Consider the following 6,936-nt stretch of genomic DNA (forward strand, 5'->3'; position numbering starts at 1 on the left):
GCTTAGACTCAGAACAAACGCCTGGATTTGCATTCTGCACCTCCCTCCTCCTCCCCTCTGTAACACACACACACACACACACACACACACACACACACACACACACACACACACACACACACTACAGGTGCACGAGGCTCTGAAAACAGATGTCAACGGACTGCAGGGGGAAGAGGGGAGGGAAAGTGGAGCTGTTTGCCCAAAGCTTTGTACGCTCCGAGACACGGCAGAGAGACAATGACACACGCGCATGTACGTGCACGCTCACACACACACTCACAGGAACACACACTCTTGTTTTCATTTTCTTCTCTCCCTGTTTGGAAGGTTTTAAATTTTAAAAAGTAATTTGTGTCGCGGATATTTGCGTCGTTGTGGAGCATCACAGCTCCTCATTTAAATAAACAGCAGCTGCCAAAGATCCTCAAAAAATAAACAGATTTATTTTAAAAAGTCAACTTTTCTTAATTTTGAGTTGATTTGACATATTAATGTTATGTCACCTAAACATTGTTTGAATTTCAACTCCAATGTTCGGCGTTATTTGATTTAAAATTCACTTTAAATTGAGTAAACTTAATAAATTGGCTTTTTCACTTTATTTTTTTCATCTTTTTCTACGTCACCTGGACAGTTTCCTTTAATCAACTATATTTTTTATTAATAATCAACTTGTGTTTACACTAAAAAACACAAACAAAAAAGCCAAAAACTCGCAAACAAGAATTTAATTGGCACAACTTACTATTTTTTAGTTGCTAATTGAACATTTTTAATCCAGAATTATGTTAAAAGAGCAGAAAACCCTAAAAAATATTATTTTTTGAATAATCAGCCTCTGTATTTATGCCACCAATTGTTAAATAATTAAAAATAACTCAAAAACTTAATTAATGTGACTCAATTTAGCTCGTCGGCTGAACATAATTCCATCAAAAGTTGCCACGACTCAAAAAAATCAATGCAAATTTGATTTTGTTGAATTCAAACTGTGTGTTTTGAGTTTACATGACAAAAGACATTAAATTAAACTCTTTAAAAGGCATCTACGTCTTCAAATTAGATCAGTTTAGTCACATTTAAGTTGAAAATATGAGCAAAAATGGCAAAAAATGAGGCTGAACAGGACAAAAAATACGATAAATTGCAATAATAAAGGCACTGAAAGCAACTTAATGCAGATTGTTGCGTAACGGAGCTAAAATCAATGCAGGAAACGGTCATTTAAGGCAGAAAAGGGACAAAAATCTAAACATTTTGTGCAATTTTTACTATTTTCTGACATTTTACAGGTAAAAAAGCAGATTAATCTGCAGACGATCATCCCACTGACTGAATATTGTGTAAATATTGTGTAAATTTGTGTTGTTTGTGTCCACCATGTGAACATCCAGCCTGTTTGTGAATTAATGCATCTGCTCAGGCTGTTAATTTGCTCCAATAATTACATCGTGGTTTGGCCACAAGATGAGCAGCTCTGAGGACAGCAGCCTTTAATCAATATTAAACATTTTTAAAGCTCAAACTCTCACCGAGGATTTAAAACTGTCCAAACAGAATCACATTTAGACGCAGAAATAAGAGCTGTGTGTCCTCCTGCGGCTGTTAAACTCCCCACACTGTGGATGTGGACTTTTATTCTCTGTTCGTGTCGTTTTGGGTTTTTGGGGGGGTTTGGGTGGAAGCGGAGGGTCTGGCCGCCTGTGGCCTGCTTCTCTGTTCTCTGCTCGGCCTGAAGCTGAAGCAACAAGTCCCTGATTCACTCCCAGCTTTGTTGAGCTGCAGCTCCAGTCCTCAAACCGGAGCTGACCGGAGAAACACCGGGGCAGGTCAGGATTCAGAGAGAAACAGGGAAAGCAGCTTTGTGCTTTCTTTTCTTTTTTTTTGTTTGGTTTTTTGTTGTCGCCAGGAAGGAAAAAGGAGTAAAACTGGAAGAGAAGCGGCGCCTCCGGAGCTCCGGGAGCTCGGATTAATCAGCTTATTAGAGCTTTCGCCTCCTCTGCGGCCGATTTGGGTCGATTTGTGTCGAGACGTCGCCGAAAGTGTTTGAAATCCAGAGCCGGAGCCACTTGAGGCTTTTTTGGAGGAACGAGTGAAGCGTCCGGAGGCTCGAAGCCCGGAGCCGCTCCGCTGCTGCCGGGGGCAACGCTCCTCCTCGGGAAACTTTACCTCGATCCGTGGCGCCTTCTTTCCGGATTTAATCGCACACTTTCCCGCGGAATCGGGCACCGGGGAAGCCCTCCGCCAACTCGCAGCTTCCTCCGGTTCTGGTTTCCTCGAGGATCGGGCGCGCTGAGTGCGTAAAATGCGCAGCGTCTCTCCAAGGATGCGAAATATGCGCTGGATGGAGCAGGAATGAAATGAACGCTGCAGTTGACGGGGCGGGTGAGAGGGGCTGGCGTCACCCTCTGATGGAGGAGGAGAGGGGAGGATGGGTGGAGGAGAGAGAGAGAGAGAGAGGAAGGGGGAAGGGGAGGACAACAAAAAGAAGCAAAACTCAGAGGAGGAGGGTCCAGAAAACACATCAGATAAGGTGAGCTTGGAAGAAAAAAAGCTCCTGACAGCAGCTGGGAGACGAGAGCGAAAAGTTTAAGCTAAAAACAGTCCAAATAGACCGGAAAAGTTCAATAAATATGAATAAAAAAATGGAGAATGGCTCAAAAATAGACCCACTTTTCTCAAAAAAATGTGTTAAAAATGAATAAAACCGAGAAAAAAATGCTCAAAACTTACCCAAAAGGACCTAAAATTGTCCAAAACAACCCAAAAAATGTTCAGAGTGACAGCAAAGTTGTCCAAAATCACGCAATTTTTTTCAAACTTATTCAAATTCAGTGATCTGAATATTTTTGACACTTGGATGGATGTAAAACTGTTCTGTGTCAGTTTAATTATCCATTAACAGAGGCCAAAATGACAGAACATGGAATGAAAGTTCTCAAAACTTGTTCAAAATGACAACAACCTGTAAAAATTACTAAAAAATTTGCCCAAAATTATTCAAATTGTTGTTGAAAAGGACGGAAATGTTCCAAAGCGGCTGAAAAAAAAAATGTTCAGAGACACAAACGTTGTCCAAAACGACACAAATATTATTTAAAATGATGAAATATTTCTTCAGTTTATACAAAAAATAATCCAAAAGACTCTTTTGATTTCAAAATGACTTTTTGCCATAATTATTCAAAGGAGCTAAAATTTTATCCAGAGACTCAAAAATTGTTCAAAATGACTCAAAACTTTTCTAAATTACCTGAAAATGATCCTAAACTACTCACATTTTTAAAGAATGACTCCATATTTCCTGAATCTATTCAAAAAAATCGTCCAAAAATTGTCCCTTATTTCTGAAAATTAGCTCAAAATGACAAAAAAATGGTTCAAAAAATTCTCAAAATTTCCTCAAAAGGACCTAAAATTTGTTGAAATCGTCTCAAAAATGTTCAGAGTGACAGAAAAGTTGTCCAATGATTAAATGATTTTAATAATTATTGATTAAAATTATTCAAATTCAACGATCTCAATATTTTGACACCTGGATGGAAGTAAAACTGATCTGGTGTCAACTTTTAAACAGAATTCAAAACATCATTAAAAGTGTCCAAAATTACAGAAAATCGTCCTAAAATCCTCAAAACTTTTCCAAAAGGACACAAAGAGGACTCCGTATTTCTCAGTTTAATCAAAAATTGTTCAAAAGGACCAAAAGTCGTCCAAAGTCGGTTGAAAATTAATCAAAATTACCCAAATTTTTGAAAAATGACTCAATTTCTCCAAGATTTCTTTAAAAAATTGTCAAAAATGAATTAAAAAATGTTCAAAACAACAAAAGATGTCCCAAAATGGAAAAAAAAAACCTTTAAAATGACTTAAAATTTGGTCCAAAATGATTTTAAAAATGTTCAAAACAACACAAAAGTCCAAAACTGCTAGAAAATGATTCCACACTACTAAATGTTTGAACAATAACTCAGTTTATTTAAAGGAGGTGGAGAACAAACACATCAGAGGAGCTGAAATAAAAACGTGACAGCAGCTTTAAAAGTTTAAAACAAACACAGAATAGAGCAGAAAAGTTCAATAAAACAAATTAAAATGTCAGAAAAACTGGAAGTTTTACAGGAGAAGAGCAGAAAAAGTGACTTTATCCACCTAAAAACAGCATTTTCACTCATTTTTTGTTGGTGTTTTTACACCTCACAGTCATTTTTAGTGATTTTTATTCTGTTTAGGAACTTTCTAGGTCTGACAAACAAGATATTTTTAATAACTTTTGTGCTTTTAGTTTCTGTTTCTGACAAAATCAGGATTTTACTGATTTTTATTCAGTTTTTACAGTTTTTTAAAACCACAGTCATTGATAATTTTTGCTAAAGGTAATGTTTCAATAAATGAACATTTGATGATTTTCGGATCCAAACTTTCTTCATCTTTCGGCTGTGAATCTGCAGCAGACGTTCGTTTCACAGTTTTTCCTCTTCATGAAGATCAGAGAAAACCAGAACGGGACGTGGAACCGGGATCCAGCAGAACGTTCTCCTCAGATGGAACAGAAACAGAAACACTCAGATCAGAGCGTCTTCACTTCTCTGCTCTTTTCTTGCACAAATCGACCCGAGTTTCACTGATTTCACCTTTTAGTTTTCTCCTGCTCACATCTGATCACTTGTCCGTGAAGTTCATGTCAGAGATGAAGAAATAAAGACTTTATTCTTCCTCTTGGGGAAATTACAGACATCCAGTAGATCAAACACGACAGAAATAAGAAGGATAAAGTTTGGATCAATTCCGTCACTAATAAAAGCAGAGAAGTTGTAGAAAATGTGCAGAGGATTCGTGTTTTTCTCTCCAGGACGGATTATTTTAGGTTTGATTTGGTGCAAAAAGGGGGAAAAACTGCATGAAAATGAGACATAAACGAGTTTTAGTGAAAGTTCAAGACGACAAACGCCTCATTTAGTCCAAAATGATTCAGTTTCTGTCACAGAGGAGGAAAGAAAGCAGAAAATATTCAGTTTGAAGGAGCTGAAAACAGAGAATTTAGACGAAATGATCAGAATGTGATTAACGGAACATCTGGCGATTATTGAGGAATATTTGTGTTCAAATGAAAAGGTTTCCCACTGAATGACGCGACGTCTGACTGAAGCTTCTAATTAGTGATCAAAGCGTTTCTAATTTCAGATTTCAGAGCAGAAACGACAGAATAAAGACGGAGGAGAAGAAGTTTAACGACGACTAACAGAAACAAACAAAACTGTAGAAATAAATCTGAAAAAAACAACAAATGTGAAACATTTAAAAGCTGCAAAATACAAAACAAGGATGTAAGTTTAGAAATGTGACTGTTAAAGAATTAATCACTATAAAAACTGAATGTTTGTTGTGACATTATTTACAGCTTTTATTTATTTTTAACAGTTTATATGTAAATTTATGTTTTTTTCTGTAATTTTCTATGAAATATATGTAATTTAACAAAACAGGAAAAATCTGTAAAATATCAGTTCAAATAATATATTTTCATTTTTTAATCCACCAAATAACAGGAATTATAATATTATATGTAAAGTAGCATTTTGTGTGTTTTACATGCAATAAAACTGTAATTTTACAGTTTTAGATTCAAAAGAATTAATTATAATAAAAAAAATTACAGATTTGATTTAGACTTCATTTTTCCAATCTGCATGTAAACGACTGTTTTTTTCTGATTTATTTCTATAATTTAAAAAAAATACAGGAAAAAAAAATCATTACAGTTTAAGCAAAATATTTCGCATTTTTCAGTCCCAAACATACAATTTTTTGTTGATTTAAATACATCAGTTATTATAATAATAAATAAATAAATATACTAAATAAAAAGATTTTTTTTTGCAGCCCATCAACAGAAAAACATTTAAATATTTTAGAAACATGAGCGTCAAAAATCAGTAAAAACCGATGAAAACCTAAAAGCAGCTGACCTTAGGCGTGGACTCGTCTCTTTCCTCTGAACCCTGGAGGATAAAATCATTTAGAAATAATTAAAGAAGTGAAGGAATTCTGTGTAAAACCTGCAGCAGCTCCGAGGCCTTCAGTCCTTTTGGTTCCCACAACGTTCTCTGTTGGTTTCTGTTCAACCTTCGGCTGATCGAGTTTCATAAAAAGACTGAAGGCTGAACTTTAAACGGTTTCATCGTGTTCTGCTGCCGTCGCTTCACAGAAAACACAGTTCAGCTTTTAGACGTTTGATTAACGTGAGGAACAACGAGAGGAACAAGAAAATTCACTGATTTTAGCTGAAAATAAAGAAAAATCTGAAGAATCACAGCAGATACATACATGTGTGTAAAATACATCCAACAAAATATAAACAACACTTTTGTTGTTGCTCCCATTTTTTATGAGATGAACTCAAAGATCTAAAACTTTTTCCACAAACACAATATCACCATTTCTCTCAAATATTGTTCACAAATCTGTCTAAATGTGTGACAGTGAGCACTTCTCCTTTGCTGAGATAATCCATCCCACCTCACAGGTGTTCCATATCAAGATGCTGATTAGACACCATGATTAGTGCACAGGTGTGCCTCAGACTGCCCACAATAAAAAGACACTCTGAAAGGTGCAGTTTTATCACAGCACAATGATTTAAGGGAGCGTGCAGTTGGCATGCTGACAGCAGGAATGTCAACCAGAGCTGTTGCTGGTGTGTTGAATGTTCATTTCTCTACCATAAGCCGTCTCCAAAGGCGTTTCAGAGAATTTGGCAGCACATCCAACCAGCCTCACAACCACAGACCACGTGTAACCACAGCAGCCCAGGACCTCCACATCCAGCATGTTCACCTCCAAGATGGTCTGAGACCAACCACTCGGACAGCTGCTGAAACAATGGGTCTGCAGAACCAAAGAATTTGTGTGCATATATAAAATTTTATTCATTCC

The 6,936-nt window shown here is 36.6% G+C and overlaps 1 long non-coding RNA gene across 1 annotated transcript; it reads right to left on the minus strand.

Annotated features, from left to right (window-relative positions):
• Positions 1-3,957: 3,957 nt before the first annotated feature.
• LOC127535050 (uncharacterized) lies at positions 3,958-6,543 on the minus strand. Its single transcript, XR_007943696.1, has 2 exons — positions 5,970-6,543; positions 3,958-4,536 (listed from the first exon to the last, which is right to left on the minus strand). It is a non-coding gene; the product is annotated as an uncharacterized LOC127535050 (long non-coding RNA).
• Between the last annotated feature and the right edge of the window lie 393 nt (positions 6,544-6,936).

This window comes from Acanthochromis polyacanthus, chromosome 8 (genome assembly GCF_021347895.1).
Source record: "Acanthochromis polyacanthus isolate Apoly-LR-REF ecotype Palm Island chromosome 8, KAUST_Apoly_ChrSc, whole genome shotgun sequence".
Lineage (NCBI taxonomy): Eukaryota > Metazoa > Chordata > Actinopteri > Pomacentridae > Acanthochromis > Acanthochromis polyacanthus.